This window comes from Saccopteryx leptura, chromosome 1 (assembly GCF_036850995.1).
Source record: "Saccopteryx leptura isolate mSacLep1 chromosome 1, mSacLep1_pri_phased_curated, whole genome shotgun sequence".
NCBI classification, from domain to species: Eukaryota; Metazoa; Chordata; class Mammalia; order Chiroptera; family Emballonuridae; genus Saccopteryx; species Saccopteryx leptura.
In genome coordinates, this window is record NC_089503.1 from 331,493,627 (window position 1) to 331,521,135 (window position 27,509).

The following is a 27,509-nucleotide window of genomic DNA, read 5'->3' on the forward strand; positions in this document are numbered from 1 at the left end:
GTAAATATAATAGAAAAATTGCTAATCCCATTCCTTTTTATCTACATACCTCCTTTCTCTTTTATCTATTTTTCAGGGATTTAAGACCACCTCTAAAACAGAAGCTTGTAGGTGTTTAAAATCTCAGTGATATGAGTCAGTGATAGAATAAAAATGGTTTCCATTTAGTGGTACTTCATAAATTCTTTTCTTTCTTTTACTCCCATTTCAAAGAAGACTTTGTATAAATTTAAAAATCCAGTTCACTTATGATGCTTTAAGAGAAGTTAAAAATCACTTGGGCTAAGACTAGGCCAATGTTAACACTACTGAAGAATATAAGTAACTACAACATGTTTCTGTTATACTTAAAAGGACATGATAGAGCAGATATCCAAGCTGCTCTGAAAATAATCTATGCATACTATTCATGAAAATAAGACCACATTTAAAGTTTTAATTCTCTAAAACAATGGAATATCTACTATGCACCAGGCCCTGAGTAAGTAGTGAAGAATCACTGAAATGAGTGCAGTCCAAGCCCATGAAGCTTACAGACATGAAACAAATATACGCAAGTAAGTATGTAAGTATAGAATATTAGAGTGCCAGGAATATAAGGAGGAAATGCTAAAATTATAATGATGAAGGCAAAGTCATTATAGGTGGAGGAATTATTTTTTAAAAATTTCATTGAAAATAACATTTCAGACAAAAATGGAAAGGGTAGTACGCTAGGCTGACCCTATGCATTTGTGTTTGGCACATTAAAGGAACTGAAATACCTACTGGAGGCTGTGAGCCAGGCAGAAACTGGAGCGAGATCATACCATTTAAACCAGCAAAGGCCAGATTCTGTAGACCTTAGCCTTGGCATCTTAAGAGTTTGTATATTGTACTAAGGGTTTTTTTTTTTCTATCTTTTTAAAATTGAATTTATGGGGGTGACTAGCATAATTATGTCCATTTCTACAACATATTTCTGTATTCCATTTTGTGTGTTCCCCACCCCCGAAGCCAAGTCTTCATCCATCAGCACGTATCCCCCCTATTTTTTTTCATTCAAATATGTTTTAGTGTTATTGATGTGTCTGGTGTTTTATTAGTTTCCTGGTGAGTGAGAAATGCCTAACTTGCTCTTTAAATGCAGTTACTCTCAAATTTCTGGGAAGTTTGCTAAAAATATGTATTATATGGTCCATTCCCCCAGAGATACTGAATTGGAAGTTCTAAAGTGGGAACACGAGTCTTCATTTTAATAAACACTCTAGTTCATTTTGATGAAGGCAGTCTAGGTACAAGAGTTTAAGAATCACTTATCCAGGGAGTGTGCTGTTACCTTTAAAATAATAACAGGTTACAGATCCTTAGATTTGCGCTCCTCCTAACAATACATACTTATGATATAATGAAAACATTTGGGCTTTTAAGTGTTAGTTTAGTACCTGTTCTTCCAACTAGTAGAAGTTAGAGTGCTAAAGCTTACACCTGATAGATACTTCTCTGTGATAAGGAAGACAGGATGATTTGCTGAGAGTGAGAAGGAAGGGAGTAAAGGACTGGAATACTCAAACTGAGGAAGGAAATATATGTGTCAATGATGCAAGGAAAACTACAGTAAAACAACCTGGTTGAACCAATAATCTGTAGTATTTTCTGTTGCACAGGATTCTCAGAAAATTATTTCTCATTTCACAAAAATAATGTGTACAGCCCATTAATGAATAACCAGAGTTTTAGATAAGATAATAAAATGTCATTTGTTGTTCAGGTAAAAGAAAGGATTTTAAAGCTGAGCTTCAAACCCACCTCCATCTACTTTCTTTTTTTTTTTTTTTTTTTTTTTTTCATTTTTCTGAAGCTGGAAACAGGGAGAGACAGTCAGACAGACTCCCGCATGCGCCCAACTGGGATCCACCCGGCACGCCCACCAGGGGCGGTGCTCTGCCCCCCAGGGGGCGATGCTCTGCCCATCCTGGGCGACGCCATATTGCGACCAGAGCCACTCTAGCGCCTGAGGCAGAGGCCACAGAGCCATGCCCAGCGCCCGGGCCATCTTTGCTCCAATGGAGCCTTGGCTGCGGGAGGGGAAGAGAGAGACAGAGAGGAAAGCGCGGCGGAGGGGTGGAGAAGCAAATGGGCGCTTCTCCTATGTGCCCTGGCCGGGAATCGAACCCGGGTCCTCCGCACTCTAGGCCGATGCTCTACCGCTGTCCATCTACTTTCATAGCCATTTCCCTCAATTGTGCTTTTGGCTTGCCTCAAGAACAATCAAATAAACATCAGAGAGAGGGATCCCTGCTGTGTAAGAAAGTTTTAAAATCAGGTTTTTAATTCCACTGTCCGTATTCTTCATATTGTCCTATTTTTTTTCTTATCCTATTTTTACATAACAACCTATCAGTTACTTAAATATAAATCCCCCGTCTTGCTCATATCTAATATATCCAAGACCAGTTCTGACTCAAGCTGTTATTCAATCCTTATAGAAATACTCAAATCTTTAACATGTTCGTACTCATCAATGAGTAATCTTGGGGTCATTACTAAACCCCTGTGTGTCTTATTTTTCACAACTGGAAAATGAAGAGAAGAATGGGACTAATTCAAAGTGTAGAGTGTATGTGTGCAGTATGTAGTATGTACGGCCATACATGTAAATTATACATATATATGTATGTATATGTGTGTGTGTTTGTGTAACTATTAAAATTTTGCATGGTAAATAGTAAGTCCTATGTAAGGTAAGGTATATGTTTTAGCTATCATCATCATCACAGTCATCATCTGTGGTCTATAATTATATTGTATCAACTCTTCAGCATTTGTGTTCCTTCTTATTTTTCAAATTATATTGTTACAAAGAAGAATTTATCTCTTCCTTAATTAAAATATATAAAAATAAATAAAGCCTATTTATTCTACACTCATATGCCTACAAAAGAGAACCAGTTCCCAATTATTTTTACACTTAAATAAAAATGTTTCTACATGTCTAACTTAATATGGGAAAGTATTATTATTTTTGTATTAATATCTTTATGGAATATAAAAAACTAAATAGAGGATCTTGACTAATTTTCCTTTTTTATAATTTATGGTGAGGTCTTTAAATTTGCCTTGCAAAGTTTTCTAAAGGTGATATTTTACATTTATATTAGAAATGATAAGAAATACTCTTCTCTCAGGAATACAGAGGAGAAGATTCTCTAGACCTTTGGGAGCATTGCACAGTGATAACCTTCCACCTGGCAAACAGTTTTAAGGATGTTTCCTAATCCAGACTAGTAAATAAACATTTCCTTTCTCTTGGCCAAGTGACTAATCAAGTGACCTATATAGGGCCAAAAAACCCCACAAAAAAATAGCTAAAGTTTACTCTAGTTAGAAGAGGCTATTTGAAAAGGTAGTGTCATCAAAAGCAGGATAGATTCATAAGAATCTCGTGAAATAATAATTTTATATTAGCATTATGCTCTAAAGCACAAGTGCAAGAAATATTTTAACAATAATTCAATGAAGAGGAAAATTACATATTAATTGAATCTATGTGACAACTATTTCTAGGTTGACAGTGATGCTGAAAGAGAACACACTAGACATTCAAATAACTTTTTAATTTTTTTTAAATGCTTCTTAATGATGATGAGTACTTTCAATCCAATGTAATATAATGTTCTATGTTTAGATGGTTATGGTATGACAATGAAAGATAGAAAATTATATTTTACTATCTTTTCAGCTATTGAATTAAAAGGAATTAAGTTGTCTGAAAGTAATGAATTATAATAATATTTTCATAAATTATAAGAAGCAGAATGAGCTTCACTAAACTCTCCTTACTTCCAAAAAAATTAAAATTATTTACTTTCACATTTTAGTTAATGTATTGTATCAACTTATATTGGCTTCAACCAGACAAATCTTGTATGAACATTGATTATGTTTCTAGCTTTGTGGTTATGGAAAAGTCATTCAATATCTCTGAACTCCAATTTCTATATCTATGAAGTGGGGATAGCAATTTCTTTTATCCATGAATGTTTTAAGTATTAAATATAATAATGCATGTGATATGCATATTATAGCATTTAATATGTAAATATTAGCAATTATTATATTAAAAGGAAATTATAAGCTATAAATAAAATTATTTTTATTGATATATAATTAAAATAGGAAATATATATTTTTTAAATGAATGTCTTCCCACTTTTACTGTTAATGTTGTATTTCTTCGACTGTGTATAAACATTACCAATAAGGTAATATAAGTTTTGATCATTTTTCTGATATTTACTAAAATGTCATTAGACAGTGGAGAAGAATATTTAGCTTTATCTCATGCACTGTCATTTACAATCCAAATATAAATCTGCAAAAATGTAGTCAAGTGTAGAATATAGTATGTACATCAAACTCTGTCTTTACTTCATCTGACTGTACTCTCTGGATGGAAGAAAAAGCCTAGGATATTTCAGCTCTGATTACCCAGAATACTCCATTCACAGGGCAGTTGTCACTTATTTTTCTTTCTAGTATAGATGAAAAATGTCTTAGCAATATTCTCTAGTCAGTGGATAGCGTTGCTCAGTGGAACGGAATACAGAACTGAGAAAAAACACATATTAACCTCAGCTTCTCAAGTGTCATATGCTGAGTTGTTTGTCCTCTAGGCATTAACCTTCAGTGTTCTCAGTGCTGTAGGTGCATTGGTTCTCAAAACTGACTATAAATTTGGAGTCCAGGATTCTTATCATGAAAAAAGAAAGATATTATATGGAATGGAAAAATAAATGGAAAGATCCTGAAAGGCAAAATTAGAGGCTTAAGTATCAGCCCTGCCTCTGAAAGCTGAGAAGTAAAGACATCCAAAGTATGCACACATATGAGCACATTTCATTTCTGACATACCATTTCCTCAGTGGTAGGATTCAAATAATTTACTGACTGGTTCATTACCCTAATGACTATTTTAAATATTAAAAAAACAACACACTAATATTCAAGTATTTTAAGTATTTTTAAAAAATGATATATTGCCTTACCAGGCAGTGGCACAGTGGATAGTGTGTGGGACTGAAACAAAGAGGACCAAGGTTCAATACCCTGAGGTTGCCAAATTGAACACAGGATCACCCTGCTTAGCGCAGGCTCACCAGCTTCAGTGCAGGGTCGATAGCTTGCACATGGGATCATAGACATGACCACAATGGTCATTGGCTTGAGCCCAGAGGTCATTGACTTTAAGCCCAAGGTCAATGGCTTGAGCAAGGGGTCACTTATTCGGCTGTAGGCCCCCGGTCAAGGCACAAATGAGAAAGCAATCGAACAACTAAGGAGCCGCAATGAAGAATTGACGCTTCTCATCTCTCTCCCTTCCTGTCTGTCTGTTCCTATCTATCACTCTTTCTGTCTCTCTCTTTGTCACTAAATAAATAAATACTAAAATTAAAAGATGATGTATTATTTCATGCATTTAATACTTAAATAAGAACTATAAAAGAGGTACACAAAACTAGATGTTATATGAAAGAGTTTTAAAATATTAATAAAAATATAAAATAATACCTGGCAAAGAACAAGAAAACTGTTATTTAAGTTATTTTTTATATTTTTATTTAGACAATTAATTTTAATGGGGTGATATTGGTCAACTAGATCACCTAGATTTAGAGAAAACATCTTCAGATCATTTTGACATTGGATTATGTTATATACCCATCACGCAGTATTTTAAGTATTTTTAAAAAATGATATATTGCCTTACCAGGCAGTGGCACAGTGGATAGTGTGTGGGACTGAAACAAAGAGGACCAAGTTTCGATACCCTGGTCCTCCCTTACCTTTCATTATATTTTCTTTATGCCCCTCCCTCCCACTACTCCCTCCCTCTCCTCCCTTTCCGCCCTCCCCCCCCCCCCCCCCGTTAACCACTGCACTCTTATCTATGTCCATGAGTCTCAATTTTGTGTCCTACCTATGTATGGGATCATACAGTTCTTAGTTTTTTCTGGTTTACTTATTTCACTCATTATAATGTTATCAAGGTCCATCCATGTTGTTGTAAATGATCCTATGTCATCATTTCTTATGGCTGAGTAGTATTTCATAGTATATATATATCACATCTTCTTTATCCAATCTTCTATTGAAGGGCCTTTTGGTTGTTTCCATGTGTTGGCCACTGTGAACAATGCTGTGATGAACATGGGGCTGCATGTGTCTTTACGTACCAATCATTTTGAGTTCTGGGGGTATATACTGAGTAGAGGGATTGTTGGTTCACATGGTAGTTCTATTCTTAATTTTTTGAGGAACCACCATACTTTCTTCCATAATGGTTGTACTAATTTGCTTTCCCACCAATAGTGAATGAGGTTTCCTTTTTCTCCACGGCCTCTCCAACATATTACCTGTCTTGTCAATAATAGCTAATCTAACAGGTGTGAGGTGATATGTCATTGTAGTTTTGATTTTCATTTCTCTAATAGCTAGTGAAGATGAGCATCTTTTTATATATCTATTGGTCATTTGTATTTCTTCCTGGGAGAAGTGTCTGTCCATGTCTTCTTCCTATATTTTATTGAATTTTTGCTTGTTTGTTGTTGAGTTTTGTGAGTCTTTGTATATTTTGGATATTAGGCCCTTATCTGAGTTGTTGTTTGAAAATATCATCTCCCATTTAGTTGGCTGTCTGTTTTTGTTGTCAGTTTCTCTTGCTGTGCCAAAGCTTTTTAGTCTGATGTAGCCCCATTCATTTATCTTTGCTTTTAACACCCTTGCCTTTGGAGTCAAATTCATGAAATGTTCTTTATGACTAAGGTCCATGAGTTTAGTACCTATGTTTTCTTTTATGTATTTTATTGTTTCAGATTTTATATTTAGGCCTTTAATCCATTTTGAATTAAATTTTGTACAAGGAGACAAACCATAGTCGAGTTTCATTCTTTTGCTTGCGGCTTTCCAGTTTTTCCAGTACCATTTATTGAAGAAGCTTTCTTTTCTCCATTGTGTGTTTTTGGCTCCTTTATCAAAGATGATTTGACTATATATATGTGGTTTTATTTCTGGGCTCTCTATTCTGTGCTATTGGTCTGAGTGTCTGTTTTTCTGCCAATACCATGCTGTTTTGATAATTGTGGCTCTGTAGTATAATTTGAAGTCAGGTATAGTAATGCCCCCAGTTTCATTTTTTTTTCCTTAGGATTACTTTGGCTATTCACGGGTTTTATTTGTTTGTTTGTTTGTTTGTTTGTTTTTTGTATTTTCTGAAGTTGAATATGGGGAGGCAGTCAGACAGACTCCCGCATGTGCCCAACCAGGATCCACCCGGCATGCCCACCAGGGGGCGATGCTCTGCCCATCTGAGGCATTGCTCTGTTGCAACCAGAGGCATTCTAGCACCTGAAGCAGAGGCCATGGAGCCATCCTCAGTGCCCAGGCCAACCTTGCTCCAATGGAGCCTTGGCTGTGGGAGGGGAAGAGAGAGACAGAGAGGAAGGAGAGGGGAAGGGGTGGAGAAGCAATTGTGCACTTCTCCTGTGTGCCCTGGCTGGGAATCAAACTCAGGACTCCTGCACACCAGGTTGACGCTCTACCACTGAGCCATCTGGCCAGGGCCTTTATTCACGGTTTTTAATGGTTCCATATAAACCTTATGATTTTTTGTTCCATTTCTTCAAAAAAGACATTGAAATTTTTATTGGAATTGCATTAAATTTGTATATTGCTTTGGGTATTATGGTTATTTTAACTATATTTATTCTTTTTATTCCAAAATAAAAAATATTTTTTTCATTTCATTGTGTCTCTTTTTAATTTCCTTTAACAATGCTTTGTATTTTTTATTATATAGGTCCTTTATGTTTTTTGTTATGTTTATTCCTAGGTATTATTTTTTCTTGCAACTGTAAAAGGAATTATGTTTTTCTGAAGTTTTAGTATTGGCATATAAGAAAGCAATAGACTTCTGTATGTCAATTTTGTATCCTGAGACCTTACTGTATTGATTTATTGATTCTAATAATCTTTCTGTGGAGTCTTTGGGGTTTTCTATATACAAGATCATATCATCTGCAAAAAGTGAAAACTTTACTTCTTCTTTCCCAATATGAATGCCTTTTATTTCTGTCTTTTGTCTGATTGCTCTGGCTAGAACTTCCAAAATTACATTGAATAAGAGTAGAGAGAGTGGGCAGCCTTGTCTTATTCTTGATTTTAGAGGAAAAGTTTTCAGTTTTTTGCCATTTAATATGATGTTAGCTGATGGTTTGTCATAAATGGCCTTTATTATGTTGAGATATTTTCCTTCTATACCCATTTTGTTGAGTGTTTTAAACATAAAATGATGTTGTATTTTATTAAATGCCTTTTCTGCATCTATTGATAGGATCATGTGGTTTTTGTTCTTTGTTTTGTTGATATGGTGTATTACATTATTGTTTTCTGTGTGTTGAACCATCCTTGTGATTATGGGATGAATCCACCTGATAATAATGAATTATTTTTTTAATGTTTTGTATTCAATTTGCTAGTATTTTGTTTAGGATTTTTCCATCTGTATTCATTAGAGATATTGGTCTGTAGTTTTTTTTTTGTGTGTGTTGTCCTTGACAGGTTTTGGTATGAGGGTTATGCTGTCCTCATAAAATTTTTTTTGAAGTATTTCTTCTTCTTCAATTTTTTGGAGATTTTGAGTAGAATAGAAACCAAATCTTCTTTGAATGTTTATTAGAATTAAATAGTATAGCCATCAGGCCCTGGACTTTTATTTTTTGGGATGTTTTTGATAGTTGTTTCTATTTAGTCTGCTTATGGGTCTGTTTAGGTTTTCTGCTACTTCATTACTCAGTCTAGGAAGATTGTATTGTTCTAGGAATTTATTTATTTTTTCTAGAATGTTGAATTTGGTAGCATATAGTTTTTCATAGTATTCTACAATAATCCTTTGTATATCTATGATATTTGTGGTCATTTCTCCTCTTTCATTTGGAATTTTGTTTATATGAGTCCTTTCTCTTTTATTTCTTAGTACGTCTTGCCAAGGGTTTGTCAATTTTGTTGATCTTTTCAAAGAATCAGCTCTTTGTTTTATTGATTCTTTTTATAGTTTTTCTGTTCTCTCTTTCATTTATTTCTGCTCTAATTTTTATTATATCCTTTCTTATGCTGGTTTTGGGTTGCCTTTGTTCTTTTTTTTCTAATTCTTTAAGATGTGATATTTAGTTGTTTACTTGGGCTCTCTCTTGTTTGTTCATATAAGCCTGTAATGATATTAATTTTCCTCTTATTACTACTTTTGCTGCATCCCAGAGATTCTGATAAGTCATGTTGTCATTTTTATTTGTCTGTATATATCTTTTGATCTCTGTTTTTACTTCTTCTTTGACCCAGTTGTTTTTTTAGAAGTATGTTGTTTAATTTTCATATTTTTGTGGGTTTGTTTACTTCTTTTTTGAAGTTGAATTTAGTTTCAAATCTTTATGGTCAGAGAATATGCTTGGTCTAATTTAAATTTTTCTGAATTTGTTCATGTTAGTTTTCTGTCCCAACATATGTGCAATTCTTGAGAATGTACCATGTACACTGGAGAAAAATGTAAACTCTCACATTTTGGGATAAAATGTCCTGTAGCTGTCTATCATATCCAATTGTTCTAGTGTTTCATTTAGGCCAATATTTCTTTATTGATTTTCTGTTTGGATGAACAATCTAGAGCCATTGCGGTATATTGAGGTCTCCAATTATGATCGTATTTTTGTCGGTATTTATTTTTAGATCAGTTAGTAGATGTCTTATATACTTTGGTGCCCCTTCGTTTGGAGCATACATATTAAAAATCTTATGTCTTGCCTGACCAGGCAGTAGCACAGTGGATAGAGCGTCGAACTGGGATGTGGAGGACCCAGGTTCAAGACCCCAAGGTCACCAGCTTGAGCTAAGCTCACTAGCTTGGACCCAAGGTTGCTGACTCGAACAAGGGGTCACTCGCTCTGCTGTAGCCCCACGGTCAAGGCACATATGAGAAAACAATCAATGAACAACTAAGGTGTCACAATGAAAAACTAATGATTGATGCTTCTCATCTCTCTCTGTTCCTGTCTGTCTGGCCCTATCTATCCCTTTATCTCACTCTCTCTCTCTGTCCTGTAAAAAAATAAATAAATAAAGTCTTTTCCTAGGGGTTCTTAATTAAAAAAAAATTTTTTTAAATGTTATATCTTCTTGATTCCATGTCTCTTTTATCATTATGAAATGATCATCTTTGTCTCTGATTACCTTTGCTGTTTTGTAGTCAGTGTTGTGAGATATAATTATAGCTACACCTGCTTTTCTTTGGATATGATTTGCTTGGAGAATCATTTTTCAGCCTTTTACTTTGAGTCTGTTTTTATCCTTGTAGATTAGATGTGTTTCTTGAAGGCAGCATATAGTTAGAGATTCTTTTTTGATCCATTCTGCTACTCTGTGTCTTTTTACTGGTGAGTTCAATCCATTTATGTTTAATATAATTATTGACACTTGAGGGTTTCTTATGGCCATTTTATATAGTGCTTTCTGATAACTGTGTTTCTTGTTTGGTTCTTCTCTTTGTTTTTCTGTCATTTGTTTTTGTTTGGTTGTATTCCATACTTCTTTCCTCTGTTTCTTGTTTTAAGCCATGTGTTTCAAGTGGTATTTTCAGGGGTGGTTACCATTAGGTAATTAAAAGAATATATATCATATTCATTGTATTTCATTATCTGATGAGTGCTTCTGCACTCTATCCTCTGTTACTGCTAATTTTTGTCTTCTTTCCTTTTTTGTTTCTGTTGTCACAAATTATTCTTGTTTTTATTGTGATCTTCTTGGAACTTTTACTTGTGATTTTGTTTTGTTTTGTCCTTTTCATCTGGTTGGATAACCTCCTTTAGTATTTTCTGAAGTGGGGTTTTCTGGTGATAAATTTCCTCATCTTTTCTATATCTGTGAATGTTTTTATTTCCCCTTTATATTTGAAGGAAAGCTTTGCTGGATATAGTATTTTTGGCTTGAAGTTCCTCTCTTTTAGTACTTTAAATATTGGGGTCTATTCTTTTCTAACTTGCAGAGTTTCTGCTAAGAGATCTAATGATAACCTAATGGTCCTTCCTTTATATGCTATATTCTTATTTTCTCCAGCTGCCTTGAGGATTTTTTCTATGATCATTGATTTGTGGTGATTTCATTACAATGTGCCTTGGAGTAAGTCTGTTTGGGTTAAAGTAACTCTGTGCTCTGTTTGCTTTTTGGATTCAAGGCTCTAATTCTTTCCACAGGCTTGGGAAACTCTCATCAATTATTTGTTCGAATATGTTCTCCATTTCTTTTTCTCTCTTTTCTCCTTATGATATACCCATTATTCTTCCTGAACTGCTCTTCCTGATGGAGTTAGACAATTCTTGTAGGGTTTTCTAATTTTTTTTAACTTTAAGCTTGTCACCTCAATTTTCAGTTAATGTATTGAGCTTTTCATCTCTGTTTGGTTCCCTTTTATAGTTTTAATTTTCTTTATGAAATATTCTTTTTGTTTATTAAATTGTTTTTTTAGCTCACTAAATTGCCTTTTCAAACTTTCTTGTATTTCACTGAGTATTTTTATGACTTCAATTTTGAATTCTGTGTCATTTAACTCCAAGGTTTCCAAGTAATTAAAATTTTTTTCTAGAGATTTTTCATCATCTATGTGAGCTATGTCTCTGTCCTTTGTATCCATGATATTTGATTTCTTTTTTCTTAATGGTATTTGAGAGCAGAATGGTTAATAACACATAAGAGATAATTAAGAAAATAAAATAAAAGTTAAAAAAATACAGTGAAAAAAATGAAAATTCTGTAATGATAATTGGAACAAAAACTACAGAGAATAAGGAGCAGGAAATGAGGAGAGATGACAAAGAGAGAAAAAATGAAGTCAAAAACACGTAAAATGCCACAAAAAATATGAGTCAAAAATATAATAATTTGATGATAAATGATGATTGGATAAGAGAAGAAGAAGAAGAAGAAGAAGAAGAAGAAGAAGAAGAAGAAGAAGAAGAAGAAGAAGAAGGAAGAAGAAGAAGGAAGAAGAAAGAAGAAGAAGAAGAAGAAGAAGAAGAAGAAGAAGAAGAAGAAGAAGAAGAAGAAAGATAAGGTAATGGAGAAAAAAGAAGAAGGGAATAAAGAGAAAAAAAGACAAACACAAAAAAATGAGAAAGAAAACGAAAAAAAAAAAAAGAAGTAACAGTTTCTGAAATAAAACCCTCACAAAAAACAAGAGTGATAAATGTAACAACTACGAATAATGTAGTTCAAAAGGAAAATAATAAAAAAAGATAAAGGAAAAAAATGTAAGTGACAAAAATGACAAAAAGCTTTTAAAAATGTAATTCTTTTCTAGCTTCCTCCTTTTTTTCAGCAGGTGGCACTGTACTATGAATTTTGCCTCTGTGGGGCTCTTGGGCAGAGGTCTGCTGCTGTTTCACTGTGGCAATGACGTGGGCTGGGCCTCAGTCCTGTTGGCAGACGGGGCTTGTTAGAGCTTTGAGATTAGATGGCTCTAGCAATGGGAGTCTGTTTTCAAGGCACCTCTCTGCACATCCCTCCCACAAGAGATAGCAGCCTGGAGACTTAGCTATGGAATCCACCTCAGCTACTGACCTTGCAGCAAGGGAATCTGCACAGCCAGGTCTCCCCTCTAGCTCCAAGCAAAGTTCTGGGCAAGGCAGTAGCAACCAGAGCCGCAAGTGACAGTAGGCAGGGCAGGGCAGGGCACAGACCAAGGATCAAGTCCCTTTCTGTTACACAGAGACAAAATTTTATGGGCCAGCTGCCATATCTAGCATGCCTCAGCACATGCGGTTTTAATCACCATGGGCTTTTCCCACTTGTGCTGCCTGGTACTCCATGACAGGCCATGTGTGTGTCCAGCTCCCACAACTCCAGCAATGCACACAGATGGTTGCAGCCACCAGGCACCCAGCACAGGTAGTCTCAGGCTAAGGGTCTTGGCCTGTGTGCACACCCGGCACTGGAGATCATGAAACCAGGAATGGTCAAAGATGCTAGTGCCCACACAGGTGCCTAGCATTGATAATCTCGGGCTAAGCACTCTATCCCGCAAGCACACCCACTTGCTCCAGGTGCTGGTGATACTGGTTGGAGCCGCTAGTGCAGCACCAGAGATTGTGGAGCTGGGAATGCACAAAGATGCTGGTGCTGGCCCACGCGGGCACCCTGAGCTGGTAATTTTAAATGGATTCCACTGCATGTGCACACATTCAGTGAGCACAATCTCAGACAGAGCCGGTGTGTTCTTTATTTTGTTTGGGTGCCTACCCTAACTCAGCTCCTTCCCCACTATCTCAGTATCTCCTCTTCACCTGGCTCCAAACTAAAATGCCCCTACCTCAGATCAGTGAGGAAAGTGAAATGCTCCGTCCTCCATCTTATATATTCAGCCACGTTTTCACCCAATCATACCTTTGTCTGGTTTGTGTAAATTTCAGGTAGTTAAGATTTTTTCCTCTGTGTTTAGTTGTTTAATTTGTTGAAATTTTGAAGGAAGAGATTGGGAGTATTCCTCACACCACCATTTCTTTGACCATAAGATATTTTCATATTGCTTCTTGATTGACATTCTCATTTGCAATTTTTTTGTACTTATGGTAAGAATGAACATTACTATGGGCACTTAGAATATGCTGTTGCACAGATGAACATTAAAAAAGAGTAAGAAATGAAAATTTGTGATTTCCACATTGGGTACCTGCCTAGGTGCCCACCTTAGAGAAATGTGATCAGAAGTGCCATTTTAACAACTAATTCACCAAACTCAACCAAAAATTAGGTATCAGTTCTGCTGAACTGGTGAAAACACGCTGAATTCCACAACTGCATTTCCTCCTAAAAAGAATCAAGAAACTGTGAAGAAATGCTTAATGGAAAGGCTATGAAAGGAAAGTACAAAATAATCTAGAATATTTTATGGTGCTGGAAAATTTTAATGTGCTCCAAAATGACAGAAACATGTCAAAATCAGAAACGACTTTTAATTGCTAAATCTTGAGCAACTCAAGCATCAAAATGAATAGTGATAATAATCAATTTTGTATTAAAAGTGAAAAAGAATTTCTGTGTCCATATGCATACCAAATAAAAAAGAGAAGAGAAATATCTTCTTTAAAATCAAATGAAGATGTTATGGTCAGGAAATCTCTTTATGCAACCATAATAATAAACGATTTAAGAAAAAATAATTAGTGTGTGCTAAAACTAAAAATATTTTATGTAAAATATTTATAATATCACTATATATCATAACTGATTATTTATTAATTACAAGAAAAATAGTAGTGTTTCAGTACAGAAGCCTGCCAAGAAACACCTTACCAAGAACTAACAAAGTTAACATTAACAATGACATAGACTAACATCCAAGAAATCACCTGTAGTCTTAACAAAAATGTATAACCTGGCCTGACCAGGCAGTGATGCAGTGGATAGAGTGTCGGATTGGGATGCAGAAGACCCAGGTTCGAGACCCTGAGGTCACCAGCTTCAGCGTGGGCTCATCTGGTTTGAGCAAAGCTCACCAGCTTGGACCCAAGGTCACTGGCTTGAGCAAGGGGTTACTCAGTCTACTGTAGCCCCATGGTCAAAGCACATATGAGAAAGCAATCAATGAACAACTAAAGTGCTACAACAAAATACTGATGATTGATGCTTCTCATCTCTCTCCATTTCTGTCTGTCCCTATCTATCTCTCTGTCTGACTCTGTAAAGAAACAAAAAAAAATGCATAACCTGGATCTATTCATGTGACAACAATCATAAAAAATGTAATTAAGGAAGATATTCAATAAAATTACTGACAAATACTGTTAAGAAATGCCAAAAAGTGAGAAATTATTTCAGGTAAATGAGGCAACAGATGGAAAGACTGGATTATAAGAAAAATTTATATAGAATATTACTGAGACAATTGACAAAATTTGAAAATGAATACTACATTAAATAGTACTTTAATAATATTAAAATTATTATCTTTTATAATTACACTATATAAAAGAATGCTTTAATTGTTAATTGAGATACACACTGAAATATTTATGAATAAACATTCATGATATCTTTCATTTATTCTAAAATATGTCAGCAAATATATGTGTATATTAGGTAGAGCAAAAGTAGGTTTATACTTGTGAATATATGAAACACAGATTTTATTTTTGTATTATTATTCATTAATTATAGTATTACTTTCTATATGAACTGTGACCTACTTTTACTCCACCCTGTATACACATACACACATACACATACACACACACAGAATAAACATGACAAAAACTCAATTGATGAATATGAGCAGAAAAAATAAGAAAGTTTATTAAAGTATTCTGGCAATCTTTTTTTCTTTTGTACTTTTAAAAAATTAAAATTAGGCCCTTGATCAGTGGTACAGTGGTTATAGTATCGACTAGCATATGGACGTCCCAGGTTTTATTCCTGATCTGGGCATACAAGAGAAGTAACCATCAGCTTCTCTTTCCCTTTCTCTTCCTCTTCTCTCTCTCTTCCCCTCTCACAACCAGTGGATCAGTTGGTTTCAACATCAGCTTGAGGCACTAAAAACAGCTTAGTTGATTTGAGTATAGCCCCAGATGGATTGCAGGGTGGATAGCAGTCAGGGTGTATATGGGAGTCTGTCTCTCTATATTCCATCATCATATTTTAAAAAATAATTGGTTGATGACACAAGAGTAACGGCACCATGAGCAATAATCCTGATCTCTCCCCTTGAAATTTTAACAGATTGAACAACTATAATGCAACAAAGGAAACCCAGCTGGGCTTGCAGTCTTGCCTGAAAGACCCACACACCAAATGTACTAAATGTAGGACATGGTGAAAGGGAGAACAGAAGATAAAATGCATTTATGGTGGGCTTTGGAGAGGCGAGAAGACAAACCCGGATGACTGCTTTGTTTTTTGTTTTTATTCTCTGCTGAACTTTGGAAAGAGGAAAGTTCAGGCCATTTGTATTTTATCTGATGGATACAGAGATGTAAACTCAAAGCGACTGGGTCTCCTTCTGCCAGGAGGAACAGTAAGATAGAGGAGTAGAGAGGGAGATAAACTAAAGCAACCAGAGCATGAGGTCATTCTCAGGGTTCCTGTAATCTGCCTGTAGCCCACATTCTACAGAGACAGAAAAAAACTAAAGTGCAGCTATCTAGCCTCCAAAATCCCACCTCCCTCTCCTCACCTTATGGAAAGTGACAGAGACAAACCCCACAGCTAACTCTCCAGAGCTGCTCCATTCCCTGAAGAACAAAGGCGCTCTGCATCTGGTCCCCAGGTCTGTTAAGATGTGAAAAGGATCACCTGGATCACCTTTGCTAGAGCCATAAAAGAGGAGGCCTGAGATCACCATTGCTAGAGCCATAAAGCCAGAAAGCTGCAGCCATAAAGCAAAAGCCATAAAGTGCTCAAAACATGCCCCACTCACTAAAACTATTGTGACCCCACCTACATCATTATGACAACAAGATCTCGGCCCTGGCCGGTTGGCTCAGTGGTAGAGCATCGGCCTGGCGTGCAGAAGTCCCAGGTTCGATTCCTGGCCAGGGCACACAGGAGAAGCGTCCATCTGCTTCTCCACCCCTCCCCCTCTCCTTCCTCTCTGTCTCTCTCTTCCCCTCCCGCAGCCGAGGCTCCATTGGAGCAAAGATGGCCCAGGCACTGGGGATGGCTCCTCGGCCTCTGCCCCAGGTGTTAGAGTGGCTCTGGTTGCAATAGAGCGACGCCCCGAAGGGACAGAGCATCGCCCCCTGGTGGGCAGAGTGTCGCCCCCTGGTGGGCGTGCCGGGTGGATCCCGGTTGGGCGCATGCGGGAGTCTGTCTGGCTGTCTCTCCCCGTTTTCTAGCTTCAGAAAAATACAAAAAAAAAAAAAAGATCTCAGTGGAGGACAGCCCAGAAACTTCACAGAGCTAAAATTTATAATACAACTACTGAAAAAAATTTCTCAAAACTAATATTTATTTTTCCTTTTTTTATTTTCTCATTTTTTCTTTATTTTTTATTTCTTGAATTTAATTTTCTTTAATTTTTATATTTTCTATTATTTTTGTGGGTGTTTTTTTGGTATTGATATTTTTGTTTTCAATCTTTGTATTCTGTGTTTTGTCATAATTTTTAAATTTTTTATTGTATTTTTTTTATTTTAACTTTTTTTAGTTGTTTTTCTGTAAGAATTTATAACAATACCACTCTCAAATGCCATCAAGGAAGCAAAATCAAATACCATGGCTACACAAAACAAAGACGTAGTTCAGAAAAACAATGAAAGATCTTCAGAAAAAAAATTTAATCACATAGAAACCTTGGAGTAATAATAGAGAATTCAAAATTCAAGTTCTGAGAATACTCAATGAGATGTGAGAAAACACCAATATGTAACATAATGAGATCAGAAAAGAGACTGAAACTTTAAAAACAGAGATGAAGAATTCAATTCATGAATTGAAGACTGAGGTAGCAAGTTTAGAAAATAGAACAAGCCAGATAAGGGAAAGAATCAATGAATCAAACATAGGCAATTAGAGATGCTACAGTGAGAAGAGGAGAGAGACTGATGAATTAAAAATACAGAAAGCTCTACAAGAATTGTCTGACTCCATCAGAAAGAGCAATATAACAATAATGAGTATATCAGAAGAAGAGAGGGAGAAGGGAATGGAGGGCTTATTTAAATAAATAATGGATGAGAGTTTCTCAAGGGTATGGAATGAGTTAGAGCTCTGAATCCATGAAGCAAACAGAACTCTGAGTTACCTCAACCCAAAAAGATGTACTCCAAGGCACATTATAATAAAGTTGTCAAAAATCAGTGACAAAGAAAAAATCTTCAAGAGAGCTAGGAAAGAAAAAAAAACATAACCTATAAAGGAAAGCCCATTAGGTTATCATCAGACTTCTTAGTAGAAACTCTACAAGCCAGAAGAGAGTAGACCGAAACATTCAATGTACTGAAAGAGAAGAATTACCAGCCAATAATACTATATTCATCAAATTATCTTTCAAATATAAAAGAGAAATTAAAACTTTTGCAGACATACAGAAGCTGAAAGAATTTGTCACCAGAAAACCTTCACTACAAGAGATACTCAATCAGGTTATTCACCTAGAATTAAAAAACAAAGCAAATCAAAACTACAAGTAAAAGTTCCAACTAGATCACAATAAAAACAAGAATAATCTGTGACAACAATAACATAAAAAGGGAGAGGATAAAGGGCTGCTATAGCAAAGGAGGATGGAGTACGCAAGCACTTGTATGACAAAAAACTTTGTAAATATGAACATTTTTCTCTTAATAACCTAATGATAAACACCCATGAAAAAGCCACTACTGAAATGCACAGCTTAAAAAAAAGAAGAAACAATGAAAAGAAGTATGAAATACCACCACACAAAAACAACTAACATAATACAAAAGAGAAGAAGCAAACAAGACACAGAACTTCCAGAAAACAAAACATAAAGTGACTATCAGAAATCCTCAAGTGTCAATAAATACCCTAAATGTAAACAAACTGAGCTCACAAATAAAAGGCACAGAGTAACAGATTGAATCAAAAAGCAAAACCCAACCATATGCTGCCTTCAGGAGACACATTTATGCTTCAAGGACAAAAGTAGACTCAAAGTGAAAAGTTGAAAAATGATTCTTCAAGCAAATAATATCGGAAAAAAAACAGGTATAGCCATACTCATATCTAACAATGCTGACTTCAAGACAAGAAAGGTAATGAGAAATAAAGATGGACATTTCATAATAATAAAAGGGACATTGTATCAAGAAGGCATAACACTTCTTAATATATATGCACTGAATGAGGGAGCACCAAAATATATAAGACAGCTACTAACTGATCTAAAAATAGAAGCAGAAAAAAACACAATCATACTTGGAGATCTTAATACACCATTGATGGTTTTAGATAAATCAGCCAAAAAGAAAATAAATAAAGAACTATTGGTCTTAAAAGACACACTGGACCAAATGGACATAATAGACATTTATAGGACATTACATTGCAAAATGTTAGATTATACATTCTTCTCCAGTATGCATGGAATATTTTCAAGGACAGACCATGTGTTGGGCCACAAAATTAACATCTACAAATTCAGGGAGATTGAAATTATACCGAGCATATTTTCTGACCATAAGGCTTTGAAACTGCAAAAAGGAAGTAAAAAAACAAAAAAAAGTGGAAATTAAATAATATACTTTAAAAAAATGACTGGGTCAAAGATGTAATAAAAGCAGAGATCAAAAGATATATACAGACAAATGAAAATGACAAAACAACACACCAAAATTTCTGGGATGCAGCAAAAGCAGCAATGAAGGAAGTTTATATCATTACAGGCTTATATCAAGAAATAAGAGAGATCCCAAGTAAACAACATCACATCTTAAGGAACCAGAAAAAGAAGAACAAAGGCAACCCAAAGTTAGCAGAAGAAAGAAAATGGTAAAAATTAAAGCAGCACTAAATGAAATATAAAGAACAAAAACATATAGAAAACAGTAATAAAACAAAGAGCTGGTTCTTTGAAAAGATTAATAAAATTGACAAACCAATGGCTAGACTCATTAAGGAAAAAAGAGGAAGGACGCATACAAACAAAATCTGCAATGAAAGATGGGAAATTACCACAAATATTATGGATATACACAGGATCATAGTAGAATACTATGAAAGATTATATGTCACCAAATTCAACCACCTCGAGGAAATGGATAAATTCCTAGAACTATACAATATTCCTAGACTAAGTCATGAAAAAGTGGAAATCCTAAATAGTCCTATACGCAGGGAGGAAATAGAAACAACTATCAAAATCCCCCCAAAACAACTGTCCAGGACCAGATGGTTACACTACTAAATTCTACCAAACATTCAAATAACATTTGATTCCTATCCTCTCAAAGTCTTCCAAAAAATAGAAAAAAAAAACAATACTTCCTGACACATTTTATGAGGTCAATATAACCCTCATACCAAAACCTGGCAAGGACAGCACATATACACACACACACACACAAAAACTACAGGGAGTATCTCTAATGAATACAGATGCAAAAATCCTAAACAAAATACTAGCAAACCAAATATAATAACAAATTAAAAATTAATACATCATGATCCAGTGGGATTCATTCAAGGAGAACAAGGATGGTTCAACATATAAAAATCAATTAACATATTACACCACATCAACAAAACAAAGAACAAAAATTATATGATTTTATCAATAGATGCAGAAAAGGCATTTGATAAGATACAACATCCCTTTATGTTTAAAACACTCAATAAAATCAGATTGGAAGAAAAATACTTCAACATAATAAAGGCTATATATGACAAACCATCAGCTAATATTATACTAAATGGTGAAAATAAAGGCTTTCCCTCTAACATCAGAAGCAAGTTAACAAAACTGCCCACTCTCTCCACTCTTCTTCAACATAGTTTTGAAATTTCCAGCCAGAGCAATTAGAGAAGAGAAAGAAATTAAAGGCATCCATATCAGAAAAGAAGAAGTAAAGGTATCAATTTTTGCAGATGACATGGTTCTCTATATAGAAAACCACAAAAACTCCACCAAAAATCTATTAAAAACAATAAACCAATACAATATAATCACAGGATACAAAATCAATACACAAAAGTCTATTGCTTTCCTATATGCCAAAAATGAACTTAGGAAAATAAACTCAAACAAAATATTCCTTTTACAATTGCAACAACAACAACAAAAAAAAACTTAAAAATAAACTTAACAAAGAATGTGAAGGACTGAAAACTACAAAACATTATTGAAAGAAATTGAAAAGGACAAAATGAAATGGAAAAAATATTCAATGTTCAGGGATCAGAAGAGTCAACATAGTTAAAATGGTCATATTACTCAAAACAATATACAAATTTAATGCAATCTCCATCATAATCCTGATATCATTTTTTAAAGAAATAGAACAAAAAAATCACCAAGTTTGTATGGAACCATAAGAAACCACAAATAGCCAAAGACATCCTGAGGGATAAAAATGAAGCCAGAGGTATCACACTACCTAACTTCAAATTATACTATATAACTATGATAATCAAAACAGCATGGTAATGGCAAAAAGCAGATATATAGACCAATGGAACAGAATTGAGAGCACAAAAATAAAACCACATATATATGTACAAATCATCTTTGACAAAGGAGCCAAAAATACACAGTGAATAAAAGAAAACCTCTTCAATAAATGGTGCTGGGAAAAATGGAAAGCTACATGCAAAAGAATAAACTTGAATACAATTTGTTCCCATGAACAATAATTAATTCATAATGGATCAAAGACCTAAGTAAAAGATCTGAAACAATAAATTACATAGAAAACATAGGTACTAAGCTCATGGACCGTGGTCATAGAGAACAATTTATGACTTTGACCCCCAAAACAAGGGAAGTAAAGGCAAAAACAAATGAATAAGATTATATAAAACTAAAAAGCTTCTTCCTAGCAAAAGAAACTGACAACAAAACAAATAGGCAGCCAACTAAATGAGAGATGATATTTGCAAACAACAGTTCTGATAAGGGGTTACTATTCAAAATGTATAAAGAACTCACAAAGCTCAGCACAAATGAGCAAACAATTTCATTAAAAAATGGGGAGAGGTCCCAAACAGATACTTCTCTGTATAACGGACATACAAATGGCCAATAGATATAAAAGATGTACATCTTCAATAGCTGTTCAAGAAATGCATATCAAAACTACAATGAGATACTATCCCCACACCTGTTAGATTGGTTATCAACAAGATAGGTAATAAGTGTTGGGGAAGCTGTGGGGAAAAGGAACCCTTATTCACTGTTGGTGGGAATGCAAATTAGTACAACCATCATGGAAGAAAGTATGGTGGTTACTCAAAAAACTAAAACTAGCATTACCATATGACCCAGCAATTTCTCTATTGGGTATCTACCCCTAAAACTCAAAAACATCAATACATAAAGACATATGCACCCCCATGTTCATCACAGCATTATTCACTTTGGCCAAGAAATGGAAATCAAAATGCCCCCCTATAGAGGATTGGATAAAGAAGATGTGGTACATATCTACAATGGAATACTACTCAGTCATAAGGAATGCTGACATAGTGCTATTTATGACAACATGAATGAACCTTGAGAAATATTGAGTGAAATAAGTAAATCAGAGAAAGCTAAGAACTGTATAATTTTATATATAGGTGGGATATAGAAGTGAGACTCATGGACATAGATACAAGTAAAGTGGTTACCAAGGGGAGGGGGACATCTGAACATGAGGAAATGGGTGAGGGGAGGGGTGTGAAGAGGGACAAATATAAGGTGATGGAAAATGAGTTGACTTTGTGTAATGGCTATACAACATAATCAACAGTTCAAGTGCTATAGAAATGTTTACCTGAAACCTATGTACTTTTATTGATCAATGTCACCCTGTTAAATTTAATTTTCTAAATAAAAAAATTTTTTAAAATAAAGAAAATTGCCTGACCAGGCAGTGGTACAGTGAATAGAACATCAGACTGGGATGCAGAGGACCCAGGTTCGAGACCCCGAGGTCGCCAGCTTGAGCGTGGGCTCATCTGGTTTGAGCAAAGCTCACCAGCTTGGGCCCAAGGTCGCTGGCTTGAGCAAGGGGTTACTCAGTCTGCTAAAGGCCCTCAGTCAAGGCACAAATGAGAAAGCAATCAATGAACAACTAAGGTGGCACAATATGCAATGAAAAACTGTTAATGCTTCTCATCTCTCTCTGTTCCTGTCTATCTGTCCCTATCTATCCCTCTCTCTGTCTCTGTAAAAATAAAATAAAATAAAGAAAGAAAATTGGAGAAGGTGTTAGGATACTTTTGTTCATCTTGAACCTTACTAACTGTATGGCACATTGCCCAAGGGTGGGCATGAGTTTGGTCAAAGAGCAAATTATACACTTTTAATTAATTACAATAAATTTCCCCTGTCCAAATTCCTAAAAGATGTATTTTCAATAAAATATTATGCACATATATTAAAATTATTTGTTAAAATGGGCAAACATTTTGTCATTTTGATGAATTCTATTTTACTATCAAAAAAGTAATAATTTAAAAATAAAATGCATAAAAATTTCCCAGAAATTTTGTAAAAATCAAGATTTCTAGCCATAATGCTCAGAAATTTGTATTCAGTAAATGTGTCATAGGTGCAAGCATCTGTATCATTAATAAGCACTTGGCTGATTCTGAAAGAGATCATTGCAATATATCTAACTAGTGAGATACACAAAAGTGCTGTGTGACTCCTCCCAGGGGAAGCTAGCTGAGAGTCTCACTCTTACCTAGGAATAAGGGCAGGCAGTTAGTAGAAGAGTGAAGAAGGAAAGTTTTTTTCCTAAAACATGGAGAGCAACTATTCTGGAGCAGATAGGATGAATCCATTCAACTTGGGTTTTATTCTCTAGGACTCAACAATTAATTTCTCCTACTTTTAACAGAGCATTTCAAACATTTTCTTTACTATTCATTATTTTTTTGTGGTTACATATAAATTTTCTTTACTACTCATTATCTTTTTGTGGTTACATATAAATTAGTGTTTAAGTGTGTGCTAGATTTTGAAATCGATAGTCATTCTATTTTAGTAACAAAAATATATAGAAAATTACAAATAATAAACAACCATAAACTTGCCATTTAACATACTTACTGATATTTTTGTGATTTTTAATTTTTTTATTAAAGTTGAAATTCATATTATTTACATTCCATGCCCCATTCTCAAACCCTAATTCCCATCTGCAAGTACAGCATTGTGGGAAACCATCCAGAGCAATCTTAACAATCAATGAGAAATTACAATTTTTATTATTCCTTTTCTGTGACATAAAAATGTTTATCAGAACATTAAAATCTTTTTTACCATAGGTGAAAAATATGCAAATAATAAAACTGAATATGTTTAGAACTGTAACTTCAAAGAGTAGAAATACTAGAATGAGTGTTTGGTGTCTTTGTTGAAAAACTTACCAAGAGTAGTTTGAACAGTGAGTGCCTTCTTCTCATTAAATAATTTATTATATGGAACAAACATGTTTTTTATGCATTAGTGAAATGACATAGTTCTTTCTAAGTTTGAGTCATCTTCCAACATTTTAACTTTTGCACCATCAATAATAATGAGATGTAGCCAAGGGTTCCTCTAACATAAACTGTTCCGCCAGTCCCTCTTCTGGACATATCCATCTTTTTCATCACAGCTATTTCCATTATTTACATCAATAAGTTAATCTTTTTTTTCTTTTTTAAAAAATTCATTTTAGAGAGGAGAGAGAGTGAATGTGAGAGAGAGAGAGAGAGAAAGGGGGGAGGAGGAAGAAACATCAACTCCCATATGTGCCTTGACCAGGCAAGCCCAGGGTTCTGAACCAGCAACCTCAGCATTCCAGGTTGATGCTTTATCCATTGCACCACCACAGGTCAGGCTACGTCAATAAGTTAATCTTCACTAAGTTCTTCGGAGTGTGTATCAGAGTCTCTTTTTAATGGCCACCTTGCAATTCTGATCTTTCTTCATCTTTCTTCATATAAATTCTTAATAAGGGCTGCCTTCCAATAGTCACTTGTCTTATCAACATTAAATATGTGAGAATCTTTAAAACAATCTGCTGTGAGGAAACAGGGACACTGGAAGGTAGGCTTCCCCCTCGCTCCTCTAAGGGAGGGTTCAATCTCTTCCAGCCCTGCTCCAGCTACCTATGACCTAGCCTTGCCCAGAATGCTGGGATTTGCCACGGAAGGCTGAAGGTGCCCAGGGCCGTCGGCCCCATCTACGACACTGTGGACGAGCCTAGGGTATTTCTTCCAAGAAGCAGGTAAACTGATCTCATTTGCACAAGGGCCACTTAACTATGTCTTGCCTGAATAATCAGGTTTTTTATTCTTCCCTCGAAGATCTCTGTTGTGGGTGTTGATAGTCCTGTTTTCTGCTGCTTTGTTTAATATATAGTGTTTCCTTTATTCCTCCTACCTCAATGCCCCACTCACATTTCAGGCTGGGACCTACTCCTAATTTAGAGCTCTCTTTCCCCCTTTTGCCAACTTCTATTATGAATCTACCTTTGCCACCCATCTTAGTGTATCCCAAGGTTCTCTTTACCAAGCCACAGTCGCAGAGCTCCAGGGAAAAGCAACCTGGTCTCATCTCTCCAGGCAGAGGAGAACAGAAGCTCTATATCCACACATGCTGCAGATGGCTTTTCCAGTCTACCTGAATCATTACCAGCTAGAAGCAGTGATCATTGGGACTTGGACATGAGCTGCAAAATATAGAATTGTGACAACAATTCCAGTGCCATGTGGACTTCTCCTGGATGTGGACTTTTCCTGGACTCCTGCTCCTTGTGACAGCTCCTAACAGGCTGAACTAGGGTTGGGTTGCATTTTTCAGGGATTTGGCATGGTGTTGGGGCCAACTTGGACTTGGTGAACATGTTAAGGACAGTACTCTTTTATGGATTCTTGCTGTATTGGCCAAGAATTTGCTTAAAGGCTTTAATCACTGTAAAACAAAAATAGAAGACTGGATAAAGAATATGGGGCACATATACACCATGGTATACTATTCAGCCATAAGAAATGATGACAACAGATCACTTACAACAAAATGGTGGGATCTTGATAACATTATACGGAGTGAAAAAAATAAATCAGAAAGAAACAAGAACTGCAGGATTCCATACATTGGTGGGACATAAAAATGAGACTAAGAGACATGGACAAGAGTGTGGTGGTTATGGGGGGTGGGGGGAGGAAAGGAGGGAGAGGGGGAGGGGGAGGGGCACAAAGAAAACTAGATAGAAGGTGACGGAGGACAATCTCTCTTTAGGTGATGGGTATGCAACAGAATTGAATGACAAGATAACCTGGACATGTTTTCTTTAAATATATGTACCCTGATTTATTGATGTCATTCCATTAAAATAAAAATTTATTTATAAAAAAAATTTAAAAAAATTAAAAAAAAAACAATCTTAACCAATACTGGGAATCTGAGTACAAATTTTAGAGCTGCTTTTTATTAACTCTTTTAGCTTCACCAAATTGCTTACTGTATATCATTTTACGCTACTTTTTTTTTTTTCTTTTATTTTCTGAAGCTGGAAATGGGGAGAGACAGTCAGACAGACTCCCGCATGCACCCGACCGGGATCCACCCGGCATCCCCACCAGGGGCGATACTCTGCCCACCAGGGGGAGATGCTCTGCCCCTCCGGGCGGTCGCTCTGCCGCGACCAGAGCAACTCTAGCACCTGGGGCAGAGGCCAAGGAGCCATCCCCAGCGCCCGGGCCATCTTTGCTCCAATGGAGCCTCGGCTGCGGGAGGGGAAGAGAGAGACAGAGAGGAAGGGGGGGGGTGGAGAACCAAATGGGTGCTTCTCCTATGTGCCCTGGTCGGGAATCGAACCCCGGTCCCCCGCACGCCAGGCCGACGCTCTACCACTGAGCCAACCGGCCAGGGCTTTACGCTACTTTTGAAATAATAAAACCAGCTTCTCTTGGCAGTAAAAATTATTCTAGTAATTACTTTTCTTTTTTCCATAGAGACAGCTAATTCAATGCTTTGGATTCAATGCTAGGCAAATTGATTGGAATTTCTTCTTTAGGACAGTATTTTATCCAAAGTGAAAGTTAACACTCCAGTTTCAGTGCAATTTAAACTGAAGATATTAAAACAACTTTGCCTTTTTAAAAATATACTCACTGTATTTTTTCAATATTATTAAAATATCATTGAAAAAAATAATTCAATGCAGGAAAAATCTTGTCCTATTTTCATTTTGCAGTCTCCTATTCAAATATTCTAATCAAATCAAATTTTACTCCCAGTGTTTTCACTTTTCATTTATTTGCTGTACTTTTATCTTTGTTAGTGAATTCCTTTTACGAATTATCAATTAAAATGTGACAAGGTTCATTTTAGAAAGACAAAGAGGCAATATAACTCCATGTGTTGCTATCTGTGCATGCAGTGAGTAACATACGTATAGTTACCAATTTGGTAGAAAATCAGTGATTGATTAGTCACTGATTATCATGTGCATCTGTTATTTATATGGTGATATGTAGGCTGAAAAGCTAGCTCCAAAAGAGTAAACAATGCATTCTGACAGCAATCTCTTCCAATATGACATGGGGTAGAAGATTCCAAAGCCAATTTCAGATTTGGATAAAAGAAATATGACTAAGATATCTTAAAAATTTATAACAAATATTATATGAAAAGTGCTACCATACATTTTCAAAATTTTCAAATGCATTGGATATGCAGCATTATTACAAAAATTGTCTATACTACAAACTCAAAACATTACCCTGAAGTTTGACCTGGACAATTTTTTTTTCTAGGATATGAAGTCTGTTTT